Raw genomic sequence first — 26895 nt, forward strand, 5'->3', positions numbered from 1 at the left:
AGATCTGACTGGCGATGACTCCAGTGATGAGGTAAGTCACTTTATGGATAAGTGCGCCAAGGATTACGGCATCAAGTTCGAACCACTCGGTTGCCAAGACGATCGCGAGAGCGACGTTCGCCGCAAATCAGGATCCTCCCCCGCGGCTTGTGACAATATGGATTATCGAGGAACCTATCCGGAGAACTCCTCCGATGACAAATCCATGATGGATCTATACTCCTGCTCCAGTGGAGGTTACCCCTCAGAAGTCTTCGCCATTGGAGACGGGGATGCCGGGCTGGTCAATCATGATGACAACAATACCGCAAGGCACAACGGCCAACTTCCGCTAGTGACAACAACTCATATCCCAAATCCTAACAGAGTCCAGGATCTAACGTCTCCTAACCATTAATAGGGGGCTCAACACTACAAATCCACGACAGCGTAGAGGCTCTGTGAGGAACCACCCAGATAATATTCTAATAATCATTAAGTCAATCATTTGTGTAATCATGACTATACGATTAACCAAAATATCACCCCGGTAGTCCCGACATGTGTTTTGTGCCCAAGATCGGAACACACGCCTTTACAACAAGCACATCATCACAAGACATAATAAAGAGCGAGTAATTAAATTAAGTTACAAGTCTTTAAGTAGATTAACGTTACAACCAAAGCATAAACTGAACATTGTTAGAGTAGCTACGCAGCGGAAAGAGTTACATAATGATAAAAGATGGGTAGCGCCATTGCCCTAAGGTGCCACTCCAAAATAACAACACTTGAGTAGAATGGCACTACTTCTGCCCGTCGCCAACATCGGCTGGCGTAAAGTAGTCAAAAAATAAACCTTCCTCACCTGAAAAGCAAACGAAACACGTGAGTACGAATGTGCTCGCAAGACTTATTCCATAATGGACACTTATAAATAGCCTGACTCCAAGGAAAATGCAATTTGGATAATTAGCAAGGATTCGACCACAAGGTTAAGTGAATTTCATATGCAAGAGCAATTTTGACTCAAGTGTAAGCATATACACCTAACAACAAATAATCTTCTATCCTAAGATCATTATCATACCATAATTATAACTTGAACCATATTAAAACTTTAACAACATCACCATACATCTCCCAACATACCATCACAACCACAACTAGAAACTCTATGGTTGATGCAAATGGACAGAAGCGTGCTCATAATCGAGAGCGCGGTAATTCAAATTGTTTTACACCCTGCAGGGGGTACTCTATTATCCACACAACTTGAGGACCATACGGCTTGCGTGACCACACAGGTCCACACAAGGGGAACTCATGTCAACCTTTTCCAAATAAGCCTCAACCATTTGAACATGCGCCTCGGCATCCGGGGGTCATCTAGAACTACTTCCAGAGCAAAATAGATACGTCTTCCAAGCCTATTTTACTAATAATACCAGAGACTAGCACGCCAAAAAATCACAGCTACATAAGGTATTCAGCTCATCATCCCATATACAGATACGTGGTAAGTATGGGAAAGTGCTAAAGCCAACTGCAACAACGGACGGTGCTTGATCGATTCAAGCGGCCTATAGCAGCCGAGACTCCCTTCTCGAGCCATCCCTATTGCCCGCCCGAATCTCGACTCATCCTCACTAACTTACACCATCGTCTATTATCATTATCTTTTTTATATAAAGTAAGCCCTAAGCTCGCGAACGATGGCTGAGCCACCGCTCGACTTCTACCGAGGACTTAAGTCATGCTAAGAATAACACATTCTTTTTAAGTTAGACCATTATGTGACATGAACAACCCAGGTTACAAAGGATCAAGCGATAAACAATATCAAGAGAGGGTAATGCAACAAATAGGATCTAACCCATAGCCTGAGATAAGACTCATTGACATGAAAACATACATAAAGCATAACTTATCAATTGACACAATATATGATCCAAAGTAATGGAATAAAAATGCTTAGATGCTTGCCTTATGGTTCAGCTTGATCACAATTCACAGCAATGAAATCTGGATCGCCCTCGATCACGTCCTTGTCACCTTCGATCCTTCGCTCACTAAAGAAGAACGCGTGCAATGATGAGTATGAAAGAGATGCAATGAGATGTGCTACATGATGCATAATAGTAGTGGATGCATCATAACATCGAGCTAAGAGTACAAGACATACAAATGAACAAAGAAGGTTTGTGAAACAAACTACGTTGGAAGTTGACATACATCCGGATAGTCCGAGTCAGACCGGAGTCTTCGGCTCGGACCCTTCGGGTTGGGCCCGACCCTCCGGGTCGACCTCTGGTTTGGGTTCTCAGTTAACTCCTAACTCAAAACAATCCAGATTATCCGGGCTTGGCCGGATACTCCGGGTTTGGCTGGATCGTTCGGGTTTTACTCCGAGCGAGGGTACTCCTTTAAAATTAATGAATTACCCAGAGTGTCCGGGTGGACCTGGATACTCCGGATTCTGACAGACTTGAAACTCGCAACGATTTTCCTTGGTCGATCTAACGTGCATGTAAAAGTGCATCCCACCCAAACATGTAGGATCACTGGTACAAGGGTTCTAAAGTCAAATTGCTTGCTGAACAACATGATTTTTTTGTAAACTCAACTAGGCTCACCCAGAACAACCCGGATACTCTGGGTTCTTCAAGAGAACACTTTGCAAAGCAAAGTTTTGGGTTGATTTGATTCGCATGTCAAAAACTAACACGCCTAAGCATGCACTAGCACTAATACCTTAGTACTAGACCTACTACACTCACTCTAGCAACACGATTCACTAACTCCACCTCAATCCACTCTGAAAAGCTCAAAACCTCAAGAACATGACATTGCTTCGCCATCCTTCATTCACAGCTCACGAATCCATCTAAGACTGAGCCAAAAACGTGCATTTCCACTAAGGAAATCTCAGGGACCTTCGGTTGGGGAAGATTCAAAGGAAAAGCTTGGAGAAGAAGTGAACGAGCTGCTGCAAAAAAATTCAGAAAAGAGAGGTGTGGCGAAAATGGTGGCCAATCCTTCAAGTCTCCATGCATGCAGCCAACACTTGGATGGATTGGAAGCCAATGATGTGGGGAATGTGTTAGCACAGCATGTATACCTTGAATCCTTGATCTTGGGTGGGATTTTGGGGAAGGAATGGAGAGAGTGCTTGAGAGGAGAGTGAGTGAGGGAGAGAGAGAGGGAGGTGGGGCTGCTGGTGGGGGGGGGGGGAGGAGGGGTGGGGCCAGCTCAAGGTGGGCCCCACTTGTAAGAGAGACAAGCTAAAAACTGCTGCCAAACTAATCCGTCTCTCCCCTTTTCTTCCTCTCTTTTATAATAACTCCAAAGGTGTTCTAGAACTCCAAAAATACTAGAATTTTTTTTGTGCCTCCATAACAAAACGAGATGAACCAATTTAAATTGGATTCACCCAAAAGCCTAGGCGACACTTAAACTAAGCGAAAACTCTAACGTAGGTTATTCTCAAAATGCAAAGCAAACATCAAACCACCATTGAAAATAACAAGCAAATCCAAAATGCTTAACAATTAATATGATGCTTATGATGTATAATTATGCTTAAAGATATGATTAAGAAATTGGGACATGACAAACCTCCCCCCTCCCAAAAAAGAATCTCGTCCCGAGATTCGAGTGAGCTTAGGTGGGAGTAAGGTGAACTAGGAACTTCATGATTTGCGTGGCGAAGAAATGATGGGGATTACATCAAGACACCATGCTGTGAGAATTGGAAACGAATGAAAATATTGGAGAAAATCTCGGGATAGTCAGCCCGAAGTCAATCTTCATGTTCCCACGTTGCTTCATCTTCGGTATGATTACTCAATTGAACCTTGGGGAACTTAAATGAATTGTGACGTGTCTTCTGTTCAACTTCATCAAGAATGCGAATTGGATGCTCGCAATAAGAAAGATCGGGTTGAAGTTCTTGGTCATCCACGGTCACAATCGGTTGGGACGCGGAGACATTTCTTCAATTACAAGACATGGAAAATGTTGTGAATGGTGGAGAGGGATGGAGGTAGCTCCAGCTGATAAGCCATCTCGCCACGTCGGGCAATTATTTGGAAAGGGCCAACGTAACGTGGTGCCAACTTTCCATTTATTTGGAAACACTGCGTTCCTCTAAGAGGAGAGATCTTGAGATAGATGAAATCTCCAATTTTGAACACAAGCTCACGTCGACAATGATCGGCATAGCTTTTCTGTCAAGTTTGAGCTGTGAGAATGTTCTTGCGAATGGTTAGGACTTGCTCTTAAACCTCTTTGACCAAATCCAGGCCCAGAAAAGCTCTTTCGTCGGACTCGAACCAATTCAATGGGGTTCGGCATCTCCTTCCATAAAGTGCTTCGAACGGGGACATCTTGATATTTGATTGGAAACTGTTGTTGTAGGAGAATTCCACAAATGACAAGCATATTTTCCACCTCTTTCCATAGGTGAGAGCACAAGCCCTTAACATGTCTCAATGATTTGATTTACTCTGTCTGTTCGACCATCGGTCTGAGGATGGTATGCAGTGCTATGGAAGAGTTCAGTCCCCATAGCTTCATGAAGGCTCTTCCAGAAATGAGAGATAAAGATAGACCCACGGTCGGAGATGATCTTCGTAGGAATACCTTGAAGACAAATTATTCGAGAGAGCTAAAGCTCTGGATACTGCTTGACAGAAAATGTAATTTTGACGGGAAGGAAATGAGCTGATTTGGTCAACCGGTCCACAATGACCCAAATCGAGTCATACCCTCGAGTGGTCTTAGGTAGTCAGGTAATGAAATCCATACCGATTTCCTCCCACTTCCAAGATGGAATAGGCAAGGGTTGGAGCGTACCAGCCGGCTTGAGATGTTCGGCCTTCACCCTTTAGCAAACATCACACTCGGTGATGTAACGAGCGACCTCACGCTTCATGCGGGTCCACCAAAATCTTTGCTTGAGGTCTTGATATATTTTGGTGCTCCAGGGATGAATAGATAGCAACGAGTCATGGCCTTCACCCAAAATCTTCTTCCTTAACTCATGGACCTTAGGGACCACAAGTCGAACCATAAGATGCCTTGATTATCCCCCGAAAAGTCCATAGCTTTGCCCTCCTTCATCTTGTCACGAATTAGAGACATACCCTTGTCATTCTTCTATGCTTCCTTGATTTGATCGAGGAGGGTGGATTTGACCTCAAGATTTGCAAGAAATCCCTCTGAAACCATACTGAGTCCAAGTCTCCAAAATTCATCACAGAGTGTGGCATTTCCAAGCTTGACCACAAGATAATTGCACCGAGCCATTCGGCTTAGGGCATCGATATTCGGGAACGGGTAGGCTATGCTAGCCTAAAACAAAAAATTTCTACCACATTCACCCAAATAATAATGCTAGTAGGAGATCATAGATCGTTACTTCTCGACGCGCAGTGCAGCGAAAGAAGAGTTGGAGTAGATCGATCCAACGTCGTGCGCGTCAAACTCCTCAAGTAGCTTCTCGATCAGATCCGCGACCAGCCCCACGCAGGTGGTCACGCTCCTCAACCAACTTTGAACATGTCGCGTTCAACTCGCCGAAAAGATCAGTCCACATAGCAGTAGCGCCTCTACAATATCCACACGTACTGGACAGAAACGCCGAGCGCCGATGTGCTAGCACCGCACGCGCGGCTAGGGTTTTGGGAGATCATGTGGAAGGCTGCGGCTAGGGTTTTAGAGTGGCTCAACCTTAGCATGCCCTACCCACGCCTCTCCTTATATAGAGCTCGCCAATGAGCTCCCACTTTGGAAGCCCTTTAGGACTCTAACTTCTCATGGATCACAATCCAATCAAAACCTATATATGAATCCAATTCGCATGTTTTGTTCCAACCCATTAAGTGTGTGACCCATTAGGTTCATGTACAAACAGCTACGACTCAAAAACCCTTTCCAAACAGAAATCAATAACGGTCACTAGCAGGACATGTTGACTCCCGAGTATACATAAAAGTTCATATCGGCTAAACCTTGATATACACATGCACTATCCCTTCGCCTCATGATACTGGTCAAGCTCAAGGCGAGATACGTGCCATCCTTGTGATAGCTCGACCATTCACTCGATCAAGTAGTGGATTCATCATGATTAACTCTTTAATCATATTGGCATGGCCATGCACTTTTCAATCCAACTACCTCGAGGGGCCCAGAGATATCTCTCCCGTTATCAAAGAGGGGCAAATTCCATCTTGATCGCTCATACCCCACAACATATTTCATGACAAACCCGAAAACTACTTTTATGACTACCCATTTACGGAATAGCGTTTGGCAGCCTCAACGTATGCCACTACACATTCTGGGAATCAATGACGATCTCAGGTCTAAGGATCCTGTAAGTACACCATTTGAGATAACAACTGATGACACATTATAAATAACAATCCCAACAATATCTCAAGGTGGGTCTATCCAACATCATGTTCTCTAACATAAATATTCACATTATTGACATGGTATCTCTATACATATGATCCATGAAACGTGATCATCAATCAATACATGAGCTGGTCTTATGTATCATCACAATGATATGCGACCAGGGATTGACTAAGAATAACTTCATGAAATAAATAAAGATTTTCATGAACAAGTCACATACTTGCCAATTAATAAAAACGATAGTCATTCTTGGAATAACACATTATTCAGTAGTACATAAACATAGACGTGTGATACAATCATCTGTATGATTTCCTCTAGGGCATATCACCTTCAATCGGTAATGACGTTCGCCTTGCCAGGATGATAATGAACCTCCAATCCTTGCCAGGATGATAATGAACCTCCAATTGATAGTCCTTGATGAATTCAAGCCATCTTCTTTGCCTCATGTTGAGGTCGACTTGAGTGAATATGTATTTGAGGCTCTTGTGATCGGTGTAGATATTACAAAGATTGCCAAGAAGGTAAGGGCACCTAATTTTTAGAGCATGCACAATGGTGGCAAGCTTAAAATCATGAGTTGGATAATTTTCCTCATGGCGCTTCAATTGGCAAGAACCATAGGCGACAACTCGGCCCTCTTGCATGAGAACACAGTCGAGGCCTATACAGGAAGCATCACAATAAACGTTGAAACACTTGTCTACATCTGGTTGAGAAAGGACAGGAGAAGTGGTGAGAAGATTTTTCAAAGTCTGGAAGGCTTGTTCAAGCCTCGGACCAAGCAAACTTTACTCCTTTCTGGAAGAGTTCGATCATCGATAAGGCAGCCAAGGCCGAAGAGGCGCTCATGTTCATCAAGGAGAGGGACCAGGGCATCAAACGCCCTCAACCTAGACTAGACAGCGATGCGATGAAGAGAAAGTGCAAGAACTCCAAGGGAGGTAAGGGCAAGAAAACCAAAATTGAAAAAGTTTTTGAAGATCTAGCTGACACCCGTCCCGACAAGCATTCCAGCTCATCCCAGGGTAAGAACTTCAAACCGGGCACTAGTGAATGTGATGGCATGCTTTGGTGGACCTCCACCAGACCGACAACCACAACCTCCACCAGTGCCACCTCTGGTAGAAACTGGTCTAGGTAGAGATCAACAATGATAAGGGAAAGAAGACCCAGGTCATGACCAAGAGTAGGGACTCCAGCTCGAGCAACAGAGAGGATGACTCGGATGTGATGTCTTACCAGCTGAAAAAGAAGATTGTCAACCACATGTTCGGCGAATCTGCATCTTACGAGTCCAAGCGACAGCACAAAGATGGTGCCTTGAGAAGTCTTAGCTGCTGTCCCCAAGGGCCGTCAGGACATCAATTGGTTGAACGTCGAGATCTCCTTTGGTCAGTACAACTGTCCTTAAAACTTTGCACAGACAGGCCACTTCCCGATATTGGTCGAGCCTACGATAAAAAAAACTACAAGATCTCCCAAGTGCTTATCGATGAAGGGAGTTCTCTAAACATCCTCTTCACAGGCACAATCGAAGTGATGCAAATCTCCCAATCTACGATCAAGCCAGTCACGCAAACCTTCCATGCCCATTGGCTAGATATCACTCCCCATTACCTTTGGGAAGCAAGACAACTTCTTGACAGAAAAGAATATGTTTGACATGGTAGACTTTGAGATGGAGTACAATGCCATCTTGGGACGACTGATCCTAACTAGGTTCATGGTTGTCGCGAACTATGCCTACCAACACGTGAAGATCCCAGGACCCAAGGGAGTCATCATCATCCGGGTTTGTCCCAAGGCAGGCCTACGTTGCGACAAGCGGAGTCTTGACATGGTGACATAGCACTAACCCAACAAGGAGACAAAGAACTCGAGGCCCAAAGCGGCTGTGAAGTCTCACGGTGAAGTCAAAACAGTTCCTTTGTACCCAGCAGAGCCATCTAAGACCTTTCGGATCGGCTCTAACCTGGATCCTAAATAGGAACTTATGCTTGTCACCTTCCTCCAGGCAAACCCGACGTGTTTGCATGCTAATTGTCCGACATGCCTGGTATCCCCAAGGAGGTGATCAAGCACACGTCAGCTATCTGGCCTAATGCAAAGCCGATCCAATAGAAGCTTCGAAGGTTCGCACTCGACTGGAAAGAAGCAATCAAAGAGGAAATCGAGGGGCTTCGAAAGGTAGGATTCATCAGAGAGGTGGATCATCCTGAATGGCTCGCCAATCCCGTTATGGTTAAAAAATCAAACGGCAAGTGGCGTATGTGTGTGAACTTAATAGACCTCAATAAAGCCTACCCAAAGGATTCCTTCCTCCTACCATGCATAGATCAGATAATTGACTCCACCTCCGGTTGTGACTATCTAACCCTTCTCAATGGTTACTTCGGTTATCAAAAGATCAGTATGCATCCAGAAGATGAGGAGAACACCTCCTTTATAACTCCTTTCGGAGTATATTGCTATGTCAAGATACCCTTTGGATTGAAAAACGCTGGTGCCACGTACCAACAAGGTATGTAGATAACACTCCATGACAAGATTGGTTGAAATGTCGAGGCCTATGTCGACGATCTCATCGTAAAGACTAAAAAGAAGGAAGATCTCATCTCTGACCTGCAAGAAACCTTCGATAACCTGCGCAAAAACCAAGTTATGCTTAACCCAGAGAAGTGCGCATTTGGAGTCGATGCAGTAGAATTGCTCGGATACCTAGTGTCATACCGCAGAATCGAAGTTAATCCTGAAAAGATCAAAGCCATCGAAGAAATGCAACCTGACATGTCACTATGAGAAGTTCAAAGATTAACTAGGTGCATGGTTGCTCTTTGTCATTTCATATCCCAACTCGGAGACCAAGGACTTCCTTTCTTCAAATTGTCGCGACAACATGACAAGTTCAAATGGATTGAAGAGGCAGATGAGGTGTTCAAAAATCTAAAAGGTATCTTTCCCCCCACCCCACCCCCCGGTGCTAGTCGCTCCCGACCCAAACGAAGATCTTCTGTTGCATATAGCGGTCGGACAACGTACTATAAGCAGGGTATTGGTGGTGGAAAGGGAAGTGATCGACAAGCGAGAGAAGCAATAGCGACCGGTACTATGTCAGTGAAGTACTTTATGGTCCAAAGGAGCACTACCCGCAAGTGTAGAAGATACTATACACAGTGCTAATGGCCTCTCACAAGCTAAGGCACTATTTCTAGCTCATAAAATCACCATACCATCAATATTCCCACTCGGAGAGATCCTCCACAACAAATATGCCACTGGACGAATCGCTAAGTGGGTTGTCGAGCTCGGGGTATTTGATGTTCGCTTTGTACCTCAAACAACGATTACGTCGCAGGTACTCGTCAACTTCGTTGCTGAATGGAAGGTACTCGATCAACCCCAGGATAGCCGAAGCGATGTGTCAGATGTATGGATCTTTTCTTCGATGGGTCACTAACCATACTTATCTCTCCCATAGGAGAAATCCTACAATATGCTTTCCAGATCGACTTTCCGACCACAAATAATGTAGCCAAGTATGAGGGTTTACTCACTGGTCTCCGAGTAGCTACTGCTCTTGGTATTCATTGCCTTCTCATGAAAGGGGGATTCATAGTTGGTGGTGAAGCAAGTTAGCAAGTAGCATCAAATCTCGGATAATACCATGACAAACTACCTCGCAGAGGTGAGGAAGCTGGAAAAGAGATTCATCAAACTCGAGGTCAAATATATTCCAAGGAAGGATAATTGTCACACTGATAGTCTTGTCCGCCTAGTCTCCTCACGATCTCCACGACAAATCGGGATTTTCATAGCGAAACTCTCGAAGCCAACTATGAAATCATCATATGACACAGGTGAAGGAATGATGGTCTATGAGACCTACAACCAGCTCAAAGGCTCACCAGGAAATGACGCTCCAAAAGGATTCATGGGGGAACTCATGGCTTAGATCAAAAACGAAGATTCGTGGATGAATCCAATTCACAAGTTCCTTCAAGATCGAGTTGTGCTTGAAGATGATGCACTATTTGAGCCAATATCCCATTGATCCAAGATGTGTAACCTGGTCGACGGCGCTCTCTATCAATGAGGCACCCACGGAGTACTCCTGAAGTGCACCTCTCAGAAGCAGGGTAGAGAACTACTCGAAGAAATCCATGGAGGGGTGTGTGGAGCTCATGTTTCCTTCCGAACCCTAGTTGGAAAGGCATTCATACAAGGTTTCTACTGGCTTATAGCTCTCCATGATGCAAGCGAGTTGGTAAAAATGTGTACCAACTGTCAATTCCACAACATGCGCATACATCAACCGGCCCAAGCCTTACAGATAATCCCCTTGTCATAGTCCTTCACGACTTGGGGGCTGGATATTCTAGAGCCCTTCCCAGTAGCGCCCAGGTGCTTCAAGTTCATATTCATCTCAATCGATACATTCACCAAGTGGATTGAAACTAAGCTAGTTGTCAAAATCACCTTGGCAACAGCTAAGAAGTTTATCATGAAAAGCATCATGACAAGATTCAGTGTCCCGAGTAGGATCATAACCAACAACAGCACTTAGTTCTCAAGGGCGGGTTCATCGACTACTGTGAAGGACTAGGCACTACGGTCAGCTTTGCGTCAGTTGCTCATCCACAAAGTAATACACAGGTCGAGTGGGCCAACAGTCTAGTGCTCAAAGGAATCAAGACTCGCGTCTTCAACCGCTTATCCACCCACACTAAAGTCTGAGCCTCCTAATTGCCTAACGTACTCTGGGAACTATGGACGACATCCAGTAGAGCGATGAGTGAAACGCCTTCCTTCCTAGTATACGGGGCTAAAGCCATGCTCCCCTGTGAACTAAAAATCAAATCACCTCACGGAAAATTGTACGCCGGCAAGGATGAAATCCCGAGAAGACATGAAGACATTAATGTTCTTGAGGAAAAAAAGGACACAAGTGTTGATAAGATCAGCACAGTACCAGCAAGCTCTCTGATGCTACCATGACCAGAACATTCGAAAGTGATCCTTCCAACCCGGAGATCTAGTTCTACGACTCGTACAGAGCCAGAAAAATAGCAACAAGCTATCTCCGAAGTAGAGGGTCCTCATAGGGTGGTCGAGTCTAATCGTCCATGGTCGTATAGGTTAGCAATGGAGGATGGTCAAGTCCTTAAAAACTGTTGGAATATCGACCAACTTCGTAAGTTCTATATGTAAGTACCTAGGATATATTTTGTAATATTAGTTGTCATATTACTAAAACAGATCAATATATCTTGTTACTTTCTATTCAATGTAGCTAATCAATGCCTTAAATTGCGATAAGCCATTATTCGGGTGCTTATGCCCAAGTGCGCGGTCGGAGTTATAGACTGTCAATCCGGGAACTTTTTCCCGATAACCAGTCGGGGGCTTCATATGTATTTGGTGCCAATGGCTGCAAATACTTGTCGTGCGCACCACAAATTGTTTTCTAACGAAAAAGGAAGATAATCTAAAACCACTTTTTAGGGATCGTGAAGATCCTTATTGAGTCCACGAGTGACTGAAAGCTATGACGCTTTTCTCTCAAGTCTAACTTAAGGCAATCCATGATGTACATATCAACATGTGGCTGTGCACTTCCCCAACTAATCGGAAGAAAATGTTTCAAAGGCCAAATGCATGTCTGCCATTTTTGCATTCGTGAAGACCCACATTCATACACAGGCATTGCAGTAGAAAGTAGGATTTTTCATTTAACAAGATTTCAAGCTCTTTTTACAGATATGCTAAAGAGAATGAACATCCAAAAGAAGATCTAAAAGGAGGCCTATGTTCTAGCTTGACGCCGTACAGGAGGAGGAAGAAAGAAAACATCAAGGAAGCATCTCCCTCCTCCTTTTTTTCCTCAGTCATTTCCGCCATCATCGGTGTCGCTCAAGGATGAGGACAAAGTGGAAGCCTTTTCCTCCTCCTCCTCAGTCGTCATCATTGATGTCGCTCGAGGACGAGGGCAAAGAAGCAAAGGCCTTGCCGTCTTTAACGGAGATGCTACCGGTCGCCGCCTCCTTCTTCCTGGCTCCTCTTCCCATATCTCTTCCTCCAAGAGATCCCAGTCCACATCCTCTTAGCTTGGGGACGATTCCTCGAGAGCCAGCATCTTGCCATCTTTAATAGAGACGCTGTCGATCGCCGTTTCTTCTTCTACCTCCTCATCGGAAGAGATGTTGAAAACCTCCACAATGGACTCAAACTCAGCTAGGGAGGATGGTGGTGCTAAAGGGGGAGACTTTGGTGTCGAGGGCAGAGGACTTGATGGTGATGAAACCCTAATCCTAAGTTCTCGCGAGTTAGATGAGGACAAAGACTCCATGACTAAGCTGGGAGGCTGATGTAGCAAGAGCTCGAAAACCAGGGGCTTGTAAAGGCCTCCGAGTCACGGGGAGACGATGGCTCTTTGTCTTCACACATTGAATTGTGGGTGTGGCTGAATATTGGTTCACGGTAAACCAAGCGTCAACCTGCCATCAAGTCACATCTTTTACGTAGACTCATGCAGACAAAGAGGTGGTATCAAATTGCATTCAATACTCGGAGTATTCTCTTGACGCACGTGAGATAGTTGGAATAGTATCCCAAAGAGGATAGGGCAATACTATTCCGTACTCATGCAGTCCCCGAGCATCATCATGGTCTCTTGTTAGTTAAAGAATCTCTTCACCACTACGCAAAATCCCTACTGCAACGGTTCAACTTTCAAATTCGGTCAACGACTAGTCTTTTCTCCCTATCCTTTAGGAAGATTAGGACAATATTTCTCGGATGAATCGGAATTCCTACTCAGAGGGAATACCTTCTCGAGAACTTGCCTGAGTACTCGAAGGTGCTCGGAAGCCCGAATAGGTTACCTGAGGACTCCAAGAACCCGGTTAGATGTACCATCCTATCTAGGGACCCGAGTTCTACTCGAGGGCGCGGTTGGTCAAAACGTTTATCTTTGTTGGCTAAGCCTTTGATCCGTTGAAGCTTCATTTCACATACTGGTGAGGGGCTTGATGATGGGTACTGTAAAACTACCATATCTGGACACCTTAGGACTTTTCTACATTATCAGGGTATATTTCTATCCCTGTAAAAGGAATCCCTGGACGTGTGGAAACTGCTCGTGGATACCAAGGATATCTCGTAAACATGGAAGTTTATCTCCAAGGATGATAATAAAAGACTCTAGGAGTCGTTTGACGATCCCCCCTATATATGCGGAGTCAGGGGACCGTGCGAAGGACAAGCCAATTCAAGTCGCTACATGTCCATTGGAGCCATTCAAGTCTACAGGAGCTCTGAACCGCTCGAGCCCTCTATAACATAGATCTTGTGTTAGCAACTCTTCCCGACTACTCGCAAGGGAGCTCTTCGACTAGCTTTAAATCCATCAAGGCTAGTCAAGCATCCCCCTCCTTATAAACAGTCCCAACGATTAATACAAGACCAACATGATGTAGAGCTATTATCCTAAGGGATGCCTGAACCTGTATAAAATCATGTGTGTGCTTTGTGATTCATCTTCTGGAAGCATCCCCTATTATTTCTATAAGTTTGTAAGATCGGCGGTTCACCAATCATCGACAACCTTCATATTCATGCATGCGAGATTGTAATTACTCCCTTCAATCACAAATACTTGACGTTTTTGACAAGGTTCAGTCATATCAAGAACTTTAAAATATTTAGTTTGGAAATATGAAAATCTCGTACATGTAGATTTGTCTTGAATAATATTTTCACAATCTGATACATTTATTTGATTTTATAAATATATTTTTATCAATTACACTGATCAAATATACACATTAGAGATAGGTCATGTCTAAAATATCAAATATTTCTGACCGAAGGGAGTACTATTCTTCATTTGCCATTGAGTGGCGGAGCTTGCGATTCTTTGCTAAGTCCTTTTAACGTTCTATTTTGACTTCTTGGTTGAAAGTATTGCATCATCGACAAAAAAAATCAGACAAATGCCTAGGATCTCATGTTAAAAATCGATTCACTCCTTAGTGTTACCAAACTTAAGTTAATGACTGATGGTACATGTGGCATCTTCTGATACAATGCTTACAACAAAAGAAATGACAATTTTACTATTTTCAAGTGTTTGAAACCAATTTATTTTTCAATCATTATCCTAAGAAATATAAGTAGTTAGATGTTGATCCAAGTGACTAGGCTGGTGGCCACAAAATATATAGTTCAAGCACTGAAAAATAGTCACACCCAAGAAATGTAGGGAGGTAACTTGAAACTGCAGTAAAGAGTAATCAATATTTTATTTTAGAGTGAAATATGTTACAAGAAGAAAGTAGAACATAGTAGAGTAGAAAGAAATGAACTCTTGTATTTATTGATGAGATTGTTTACAATATATAGGTGATGAATGGATGTCTTTTCACCAACAGGCACCTGTTCATATGGATAGCTGCTTAAGACAGTTAATCATATAATTACAGGATAATTAAGCATTATTATTTATTACAACATTCCTCCTTGATCAATTATCTTAGTTGTAAACATCTCATTGAAAACTCCTCCAAAACCCTGTGGAGAAAATATGATGACAAAATAGTATGTTGATATGCCATTAAAACTCCTTTAAAACCCAATAGAAAAATGTAAGGAGAAAATGATATTGCATATATTGATTATTACTTCATTGAAGCTCATATGAGAAACCTAAATAGGAAAAACTTATTGGTGAGCTTAGAGAACAATAACTATAATCTATGGATCATATTAAAACCTCCGAATAACCTCTTGGGAAAATAGGAGGAATAATAGTGATATACTGTTAAAACTCTTTTAAAGCCTAGTGGAAAAATAAGGAGAAAATGGTACATCATGTATTGATTCTGGTCTTTTTGTAAACTCATATGAGAAAACTTTTTGAAGGAAAAACCCATAAGCGAGTTTAGAGAACAAAAGATATGTCTTTGATACCTCATTTAAAAACCTCGAAATGAAAATTAAGAGATATGACATATGATCTTATGTAGATATTTCCTCATCAAAAACCTTAAATGAAAAAACATATAGGAAAAACTCATAAAGGAAAAAAGTGCAATATAATTATGAATAAGTTATTATTTAGGGATAAACTCACCCTAAACCTTGCAAATCTCTGAGTCGCCGCATACCAATTCCGTGAATATTGGAAAATGGAAGTTGGTAAGGAGTGAATAAATTAACGAGATTATCACATGATTTAGTTTGCAATATTTCTATCTCCCTATTATGAGGACATAACAATTTAAGAGCAATATGTTTGGTTATATTACTCTTTATGTAACATGTTTGCATTTGAGAAATGCATATAGCATTATCTTCATAGATAATGGTCGGTGATTCAGTGGAACCAATACCACATAATTGTTGTATGTGGTTTATCATTCTGCGAAGCCATACACATGTATGTGACATTTCAGAATGATAGATGAAAGTAGACATTGGAATCTATTTTAATGACTCATATGAGATGGCTATATCACCATAAAAATAGTCTGTGATCTAGCATTATAGGGATCAATTATATAGCCAGTATCTAGATATACCACTATAGTCATATCTTAATTTTTCTGATAGAAAAACCTAAATCTTTGATGCCATAAAGATATCTTTGATATCCTCTTTGATTCTTGCCTAATGGTGTTGCTAGAGCTGTGCTATTTAAGCTAGCAAGTTATCTGCAAATGCAATATCAGGCTGGTTGCGGTTTGCAAGATACATGAGCGTTTTGATGGCACTAAGATATAGAACTTTAGATTCAATATCTTTTCATCGTCAACCCAAGGCATGAATAAATCTTGATTCATATTTCGGGATTGAATAACCATAAGTGTTTTCATGGATATGATTGTCCAATATCATTTGGATATTGGTGGATTGATAGATAAATATTTCTAAAGGAATGTGCTCAAGTTGTAGACTTAAGCGAAATTTGGTTTTACCCAAATCATTCATCTCAAATTCCGTCTTAAGATGATTATATATTTTGTCGTGTGTGGTTTGGAGATGATACAAAATCTAATTAGGATTTCATTATAAACACAACGATTGCATATGTGTATATGCAATCGTTGTGTTTGTAGTAATCCTTCTGTGGAAGGAACTCATTTAGTTAGTATACCCCAGTCAACTTAACTATTTGAAGTAATGGAGTGACTTTAAGCTGTACACAATATATATTGCGATGTATATTTAGACTCAGAATAGGAAGTCCATTAGGGACTTATATGTCCAAATCTATACAATTCATTTGATCTGCCAATGATATTGAATATGAGAACATAATTTTCACACATATCATGGGGTATGTAGCATCGTACTTGATGTCGAGTCTCTACATGAACCCTTGTGCTACAAGCTTCACTTTGTATCTCGCCACCTTATTATTTTCATTCCGATTGCGGATGAAAACTCATTTTGATCCCATTGGAAAGGTATTTTGAGGAGTAGGTGTTACTGATGTAAATGCCTTTCTTTTCTTAAGCGTGCGTACTTCTGCCTCAATTGCCTACTTCCATTTGATCCAGTTTGAGTGTTTCAGGCACGCTGCCATGGTCTTAGTTCTGGATCTACCTCGAGGTTTTTGGCTATTTTGAGGAGAAATATATGTCAACAATTTGTAGTCTTTAGTATTGATTGATTCTATAGAATCAATATAGTTTGTGGAATATTATCCTATTTAACTTTGTGTATTTCCAAAAACAATGGAGTTAAGGTGTTCTCATGACCCACGCCTGAATTTGTGTACACACTTGTGCTGGGCATTTGGATGCTGAACATCCATAGGTGTTTGGATAGTGAATATCCATAAGGTATCTATCAACTTGATATTGATTTGTATTTACTATTGTGGAGGAAGGATTCCTCTATTTTCGCGGTAGCGTGCAAGAAGCTTTATCCTTTGTGACCGTACTTCTCCCCCTCTTATTTTAATTTGAGAGTTAAGTGGTTTTTTTTTGTACCTCCACTCTTTCTAGCACATTTTTAGTAGGAATGTAGGATTTGATAACACCTTTGTGATGAGTAAATGCATGTGGCAGATTACTTGCAATATGTTCCAAATACAAGATGTTCCGAATAAGGATTCAGATCTCAGGTACGTGGATATGAGGACTGAATGTGGATGTGTATGACATTCTCTTATGATTCCTGACAATCTTTATGGTATTAATCTCCCCCTAATACCTGAATTTATTCTCAAAATGTTATGACCATACGGACAATGAATAACTCCCGTGAGAGGAACTCAAGGTATTATATGATTGATGGATAATTATATCTCATATGGATCCCCAATACTCTTTTATGTATGTTGTACGTGGTGATATCGGTACGTGCAGAACGTAACCGATTAGCAGATGAGAAATACTTGGCTAAGGCCAAATTTGAACGTACTAACTGCAATAGAGGGAGCCGTATGATTGCAATTGGATGAATTTGGCTTAATTATGCGGTGTGTAAAGTCGCATATCACCAACAAGATGGTGATAAATTGCAATTCTATGTTTGGTCATATAAATATTTTGATTCTCTTGATGAGAGATTAAGCTAGACCATTATGAATGTGCACTTATGGTACTTAATGCAGTGGTGCCCAAAACCAAACAATAATTGAATGCACGTTAAGGAACGACATTATCCATGTGAATGGATTAGATCCTACGTCCAAGATAATTTGCTCTAATTTTAATTATTTGAGCAATGAGTTTGGTATAAGTGTGGTGTCTTATGTATAAGAGACACATATGAGACTATTTTTAGATGCATCAATCAGCATTGTAGAGTATCTAAATGGTCCATAAAATTGTTGAATAGAGCCACATGTATGTTCTTGAATGCATTCAAAAAATTGGGTGGCGCATTATGAATTTTAAGGTAAAGGGGCCTTAAAATTAAATTCCCTATGACACAGACGGTGCATACAAATCTAAAGATTTTAGTAATACTGTGACCAATAGAATTGTTTAATAATTTTTCTCATCATCTCTAAGGAAGAGTGACTAAGGAAATCATGCCAAGTCTTGATTTGATCAAAATAGAAAAAATATTTTAAACGCAATATATGATACGGGATTTGATATATGTGTAGTACAATATAGATTGTACATAGGGAAGCTTGCCATATCCGTTGATTAAGAGGAGAAATTCCTCTTTATTGTCATCATAGGTTTCAATATGGAAACCATTCTGACGGATATCCCTATAGCTTAGTAAGGCACGGGTTGAATCGTGATACAATGTAGCATCATCGATTATGACTTGAGTACCCATAGGAAGAGTAACTATGGCATGACCAGAGCCAACAATCACTACATCGCGTCCAGCGATTGTCAAAACACTTACTTGTCTCTTAGTAAGAGTTTGAAAATATTTTGGTTCCCTGTAGTATAGAGTTTGTGGTATATATGTCCATAACATATATTTCTTCAATCATTGGATTGATTCCCATAGAAACCTATATATATAAATGATGAATTTAATATGAAATTCTTTATTAGATATATAGAATACATACAAACTTATTTAGTATCATAAGTGCTGATACAATATTGCATTGCAACACTTAATAGGACGTAGATAACATGGTATCTAAGGAATTGGGAGACAAGTTAAGATCTCCAAACATGTCGTGCGAAGCAAATTCGACAAACATGTTTTTCGTGCTCATGGGATCTTCTGATTGCAGAAGAGTCTGGTTGTTACTTGGTTCTTGTAGAACTTGTTGTGAACAACTAGCCTCCTTGGTGGAGTTAGTTTGAAGATTTGAAGTGCGATTCAAATCTTTGTCCTTGAGCAGGTCGATTACGTCCCACGAATTGAAATACATATCACCTAAATATCTCGGGGTGTAGCATTTCTTAGTGGAGTGCTTCTAGCACCCACACTTGTGACAAACATTAGATTTGTCAAGTTTAGAAATGCATTGACCATGATCCGGTGCATAGGGCTTCTGCTTCTTATTGTGTTTGCGTTTACCATTGAAGTTCTTTGGATGGCATCTAAAAGAGCCATCGAACTTGTTGTTATTCTGGACATTAATATGTACTTCAGGTAAAGGAGCAACATCATTGGGTGTTAATGATGATTCCTTAGAAGGAGTTCATCATGCTTTTCAGCCTGAAGTAATATATGGATTAAGTCAGAATAAATTTAGTATTCTTTTGCACGGTATTGTTGCTATGAGATCCTATTAGCGGGAAGCATAGTAGATAAAGTTTTCTTTATCTTTTCCGCATATGTAGGTTCTTTTTTCGCAAAAACATAATTTTGAGCAGATTTTATGAATATCATGATTGTAATCTCTTACGGACGTTAACCTTGTAGTTGGAGATGTGATCATTCATGACTTGCATAGAGTAGAATGACTGCCTTTTGCTGTTCATATCTGTTTTTTGAGAGCTAGCCATAGAGTGCTCGGATTTTCTTCCATCAGATACTCAGATTTAAGATCCGCATGGATATGATGCCTTATTATGTATGAAGCTCTATATTTTACTTGATTCGGTAGCGGTAGATCTCCCTCTTGGGGGGGTTGGATTGCTGCTACTATTCCTCAAGACACAAGCCTAAGGACCTGTTTATTTTCTGCTTCTGCTTCTGCTTCTACTTCTGCTACTGCCAGAAGTCAGAACAAACGGGGTTCTGGAGAAGTGGTTTTTAGAGAAGCCAGAAGCCTACTTTTGAGAAAAATTAACTAAAGCTAAGAAGCTCGCTAAGAGACACTTTTCTGAGAAGCTATGTGCTGAGAAGCCAAAATTTTATTATAGAAGCCAACAACCTATTTCCAAAATTAGCTTTTCAAACAAGCCAAAAGCACAGCTTTTCAGAAAATCCCAAAAGCAGAAGCCCAAACAAACAAGCCCTAACATTGACGTCCATTGCCCATGTTGGATAATTATGACTATCAAGCGCGAGTTTATCAAACTCTTTCCGGTCATTGTATCATACATGGATTTGACCATAGATTTGATTAATTTACTATTGGTAGATTACAAATCATCATGGTAATATTGTAATAATGATGAAAAATTTATAAAATCAAGTTGAGACTTGAATTACATAGTGTAGACCTCAAATTATAATCACCAAATGTGGTGTAGATCTCGCAGTAGTATGGGGCATAATCTGATATTTATCAGTAGATGTCTATGTTCATATTACCTTGTGTTATGCTAAGTAGAATATTTGGAAGAACACGTTGAAGGTAATCATTAAGTCAAGATGACAAAATGTAGACCTCACAGTAATGGTGGATAATCTGCAAATATGCAGTAGATGTCATTATTATATTACCTTGTGTTTCGCAAATATTAAACGGAGATAATCACTTAGAAGGTAATCACCAAAATGGTGTAGATTTAACCTTTTGACAGTAGTCACAAAAAATAGTGTAGAGTGCACAGTAATGGTTTAAAACTTTGACAATAGTCAAAAAATGGTGTAGATTACATAGTAGCGGTGCAAGTAATTCCCTGATATGAGCATAATCTGCAAATATTATAGTAGATTTTATAACATCCATGACCTTGTGTTATACCGATATTAGTTGAGGTAGTCACTTAAAATGTTGCATTTTAATTCTGCTTGAATTAAGCACTATCAAGCATAAAAGCACTTTGGGCTTAATTAAGGTGAATTAATATATAATCTTGCAAGAAAGTGAATCTCAATTGCAAAATTAACACGGTCATTAATAAAATTGTATGTTATAGGGATTGCATGAAGCAAACACATTAAACATTACATAATTTTCCAGAAAAATAGGGTATGGAATGCATACTTACATAATGTAAATATAATACAGTGCAATATATTTAAAACCAGAGGGTCTAATTATAAGAATATAGTGCATAGTACATTTTATGATGTAATTTCTCATAAATGAGGGGTTTTCTGTAAAAAGACCATTCGCCTCAGGCTGTCGACCGAATGGGCCGAGGCAACCTGGGTTGAGGCCCATCATGCCTTTAGGCCCATTCGGCCCGGTGAGGGGAACCCGTGCCATATAAACGGGAGGGTGGCACTGTTAGGGTTTCCCAACAGCCCCGCACCCATCGCTGGATTTGGGCGGAGAGGTAGCCCGTCGTCTGTCGTTGAAGCTGGCTCGAGCCGTCCGCTACCGCCCGGTGTAGCCGGCATGGGCCGATGCTGCCATGGTGCAGAGGGGCCGTCGTTGGCGGAGGGGTGGGCGATGCCACCTCGTTCCGGACTTTTTCTGGGGCACACCTGACTACGACGTCCTCCAGCGGTCCCAAGTACCCAGTACTCCACTTCAGACACAGCCCACGTAGGATGAGGTCTCAACACCGGTGCTCCTTACTAGGCCTACCAGACAGGTCGGTCCACCCGACCCCCTTACCTACTCCAGGGGCCACGTGAGGGTCAACCAGCGGCATCGGGACCACGATGGGGGGCACGGCCGACGGCAGCAGGGGAGACAACAGTAGACTTTTACATTTGTTTTTGTAACTTACATATGCATATTCGATTTGCGATGTACTCCTACATATTTAGACGCGTATAATCTTTATGGTCCGCTTAGCATGTCGTAACTGCATTTCTTATTCCAATACGATGGCATGCTAGTTGCATTTCTTAATCCGACATAACCACACGCTACATTCTATCGTCCTCACCAATGTATATCTTACAAAGCTACTTATACACGAAGTGACAGCTCGCTTACTCTGTCGGGAGTGTAACTTTAATCATGTGCCAACTACGAATATGACAAGCCTCAACATGGAACATATGAGTATCCACCGGTATAACAACAGATATCAGCCACATCTCTACTGATTTCGCACCCTGTTTTACTAACTGCTCATCTTGTTCTATTTGTTCAGTCCCCTCCACCGCTCTATGATTTTATTCAATGGCTCGACAATAAGCAAAATGAGGAACAGAAGCAGTGGGTCGACATGAACATGAGGTGGAGAAGGGAAGCTTACGCATGTCAGGAGTACGAGCAACAACAAGAGGAACTTAGCCTAAAGCGGGAGGAAGAAGAGCGTATGAGGAAGGAGGCGCACGACCATATCGTGGCTTAGGCTCGGGAGGCTGAGAGGGCAAGGAAGCAAGAGAGAGCCCGCCGTGCTAAGGCGACAGGTCCCGATGCCCTCCGAAAGAGAAAATATCCTAGATGCACTCAGTAGAGAGTATCTAATGTAACCTGACATACTTCCACTCCCTAAGGCATATTATGATTAGGAGCGGCGCACTAATAAGTAGGTCTTAGTGCGAACTGTACATGCCACCTTTGTTTCCTCGTTGTGTCGTCGTGGTTACAGTCTTATGTAATGTTTTCACCCTATGTTTAATACTATGTTTGTCGCCATTCGCACCTCATACCCACGTAATATGCTGCGAGTGCTAATTACTGATTTTTATTCTCTGACTATTACATAACCTACTCCAAATTCTCACTTCCTCAGTATACCGTTTTCACACCTCTTCAATATTTTTAATTCCAAATTTTTTTAATGCCCTATTTTAAATTTTGATGAAATACACAAAATTTTGCAAGTTTTGGGGAAAAAAATGTTATTACCACCCCCTCAGAGGGCGGCTAGGCTACTAACCGCCCTCCCAGGCCCTACCCGCCCCCTGAGAGGGCGATTAGCCCCCTTGCCGCCCTCTAAGGGGGCGGTTAGCAAGCCTAACCACCATCTCAGAGAGCTGCAACCCTCTAAGGGGGCTGCAGGCGCCTAGTTTTACAATTTTTTTCACGATGAATCTATTTATTTAAATTTTTAATCGAAAAAATATAAAAATAAAAAAAACTCCCCAGCGGAGAACACAACAGCGAAGCCGGCTCGGGCTGAGGGTCGCCGCCGGATAGGGTCGCCGGGGTGGGTCATGCGAGCGGTTGTGGCCGAGTTGGGCCGTGCGAGCGGTTGTGGCCGAGTTGAGCCGTGCGAGTGGCCACAGCCCCGACCGAGCAGGCCGGGATGGGCAGGCATTACCGCTGCCGAGGTTCAGGCCGATGGCAGCTGCGGTCGGCAGATCTTGCCGCGCTGGGAGGCTCCCGCTGCTGGAGGAAGACATATCGCCGTGAGGGCTAGGCTTCGCCGCCCGGATGGCGCGGGGCACATACGACCGCCATCGGATAGGGTCGACAAGTCGCAGGAGGCGCGTCACCGCTGGGTTGACCTGTTGAAGCTGCTCGGATCCAGCGTAGGCACTGATGGAGCGCCGCTGGAGGGGTACGGTTGGATCTGGCCAGCCGTGTTGGCCGTGGGCCACAGCCGTCGAATCCCGCACCATCGTTGGTAGCGAGATCAAGGCACAACCACTACCAGTGTGGCCGGCCAGGAGCGGGTAAGCCGCCTCGGGAATCACACAAGTGGCTAGCTCATGGAGGAAGAGGCACCGCGGATCAGGCGCGAACTGCCGCTGATAATGTCGTCGGTGCCACTGGAGGACAAAAGAGAAGTGCCTCCGCCAATTTCGACATTGATGGAAGACGACGTCTTTGTGCTGGGCGTTGGTTGTGGACGGCTGACGGTGAACAACATGAAGAGCCACGCGCAAGAGGCATGTTGATGAAGGTTCATGGGCGAGAAGCAGATGATGAAGATTCGTGTGCTCCATTGCTCACCTCTCGTTCTTGTTCATCCGCTGTTCGTCTTCGATTGTGTGGCCTATTGTTCGCGAATTGGAGGCAACATTGCGTTGATGGGCACCGCCTTCGTGCGATCGCCAGAGAAGCACGCGACTGACATATCCTTCGATGGTGTAGCCTCCTCTTCCGATGAATCGCGTCCAAAGCCTTCTGGAAGAGGCTTTCTGGAAGTGATGTTCGTCACTATGTTGAGGTCGTCGTGCCTCTGTTCTTCGTTGTTGTTTTGTGGCTGATTAACTCGAGCGTGCTGATAATATGTTACAGGTAGAAAGTAGAATATAGTAGAGTAAAATAAATGAACTCTTGTATTCATTGATGAGATTGTTTACCATATATAGGTGATGAATATGTGTCTTTTCACCCATAGGCACCTGTTCATATGGATAACTGCTTAAGGCAGTTATTATTTATTACAACAAAATCCACCAACAGTCTCAAAACTCAAAATCCGCATCATGTAGATTCTCATCTAGATTCCCAAAATCGGCATCCATGTACCATCCAAGGTCCAAATTTGTTCACCTGCCTAAGTGGCATGTGACAGCGTGGACTCCAATCTCTCTCATGTATATTCCCCTCTCCCCCTCTCTCTCTACCCGCGCAACTACGTCGCCGCTGGCCAAATCTCCGGCCGTAGAAGTGGGCACGGACGACGGTAGCAGTAGAGTAGCTGTAGCACGCCCTCCCCCGGCCCGGTCGAAGGTCGTGTTACGCCGCTCGGGGCAACACTCTGTTGCCGACAAGATCCCGACCTGGCGCCATGTCCTCAAACCATGTGCCGCAAAGCCGAAGGCTGCGGACTACCCCCCCCCCCCCCCCCCCGCGTGGACCTGTCGTCGAGCTCTAACAAACCACCAGATTTCACCATGGATCTGGATTGGGAGGGATTCGAGGTTCGCTTCTTCGCGCAATGCACGGTTTGGCTAGTTCTTCCGGTTCCATTTGGGGCTCGGGTCGTGGGAGGTGTTCGTGGTGCTGAAATTTATGTGATTTCATGCGAAATTTGATCGAATTGTCTCTGGGTTGGAATTTGTGTGGTGTGAACCTCTACAGCTGCACCGGCTTCGAGCTCCCTCCACGCCAAACAGCCACACTGCCACCAGCCCGTCCCGCGTAGCCCCGCCGCCGAGCAGCCACCGAGAGGAGCTCCCCGCCTTCAGGAACTACTTCCGTGTTGCCCAACCACGCCGCTACCGCAGCTGGCTCAGCGCCGCCACTATCTCGCCGCGTAGGAGGTGGAGCCGCAGCGTCAGATCACTTCCTTGGGACTAAGGCACATCAAGCTCCCTCAGCGAACCTCTCCTGGTGGACACCAGCTGCTAGAGAGGATGGGCCGCCCAGATCCGTGGGTTGCCCCCGACCAGAGGGGGGATGGCAGAGGAAAGGGGTGAGCAACTTTCATGTGGACCTCTTATGTTAGGCTTCATGCTGTCACATGCCACATATGCAGAATAATCAGGATAATAGGACTTTCGGCGATATATATACTACTTAAAAAATGTATAGGAGTTTTTTCTCAACCAGCTCGCCTTCCGCCTCCGTTCTGCTCCCCCACCACGCTAACACATGGGCCCGGCACCCTCTACGTTCCCTTCCACATTCTCTCCCGATCCCACTACAAACCTCTCCTTCTTCCCTCCTGGTTGTCACGTCCAAGGTCACGCTCGCCCTCCCCATCCACCCCGCGCTGCTCCCGACCGTCGTTCCCACGCCCCTTCTTCGCCTCCTCCCTGCCTTCACCTGCATCCACTTCCTCTCGCTCCTCCGCTGCAACCTAGTCACCCTCCTGCCGCTACCGCTCCTCTCGCTCTTTCGGGTCCTCATCGCGTCCCCTCTGGGCCTCTTCCGCCACATGCCATCCTCCTTGGAAACCGGTGCCTTTTCTATCGGGGAGGAGGCAGGTCGCAGGGGAATTTGGCACCGACCACCACGTCCCCTTCTGCCGCTTCCTCCTCCCTGCCCTCCCTTTCCCCAGATCCAAAGCCATTAAACCAGCGGATCTCACCTCATGGAGCGGCCGCGGCATCTGAGCAGGGGTCGAGGGAGAGGGAAGCCAGTTAGCCATAGCCATGAGATGGTATTCATCAGTAGCCTCCTGAGGGTGTTGGTGTTGCGTGCAGTGGCGTCTGCGAGTAGGCGCCGGGGGCCAAGGTCCTGTGTGGTCGAGCGACGAATGTGCGCATGATGTCACGGCACGGGTGGCGCGGGTTCCGGGCGGTAGCGGGCGCCGGGGGCAGGATGATGCTAGATTCCTCTGACTCTACCGACTCCGTAGCCGTAGCGGTGGGGACGGGGGCAGGGCAAGTTTAGCAGTAGCGCCGTGCGGTGGGGGCCATGCCCCAGGCGCACGATGACGGGTATGCCAATGGCAGATGGGAGAGGTAATGCAGATGTAATGCATGAGCGTTTACCTCTGCTGTTCGGTGTGTTTGGTTTCTTGAATTGTACAATTTTCCATCCATAAAATTGCTCGAGCCTGAATTGTACAACTTTCACCACTAGGCAACATTATGTTTTGTCATTTAGGAATGCGTAAACATCGTCATGATCTTCATGCTTTCCTCACAAATTGTGAACAACATATAGCACTGAAATTTAAACCAGTCTGTCCGATTCTTGTAAGAAGATGCTCACTAGGAAGCTGCCATGCATTACCTTTTTTGTTTTGTTTTTTGAAGACTTGGATGCATTGATCTAAGAAACACAATACATGAGCTAGAGAATCTGATTCCCAATTACATTGAACCAAAAGAATTTTTGTTGGGGAGATGTCATAGTGCTCCACGTTATAGCAGGAAAATTCTATCTCTAGCCTCTGTGGTCTT

General features: G+C 43.5%; 1 pseudogene; it reads right to left on the reverse strand.

The window, feature by feature from the left end:
- The window catches only part of LOC133883253 (uncharacterized), a 33978-nt pseudogene extending 10266 nt beyond the window's left edge, over positions 1 to 23712 (reverse strand).
- Positions 23713 to 26895: the final 3183 nt, after the last annotated feature.

Source organism: Phragmites australis, chromosome 1 (genome assembly GCF_958298935.1).
Source record: "Phragmites australis chromosome 1, lpPhrAust1.1, whole genome shotgun sequence".
In the NCBI taxonomy this organism is placed as follows: Eukaryota; Viridiplantae; Streptophyta; class Magnoliopsida; order Poales; family Poaceae; genus Phragmites; species Phragmites australis.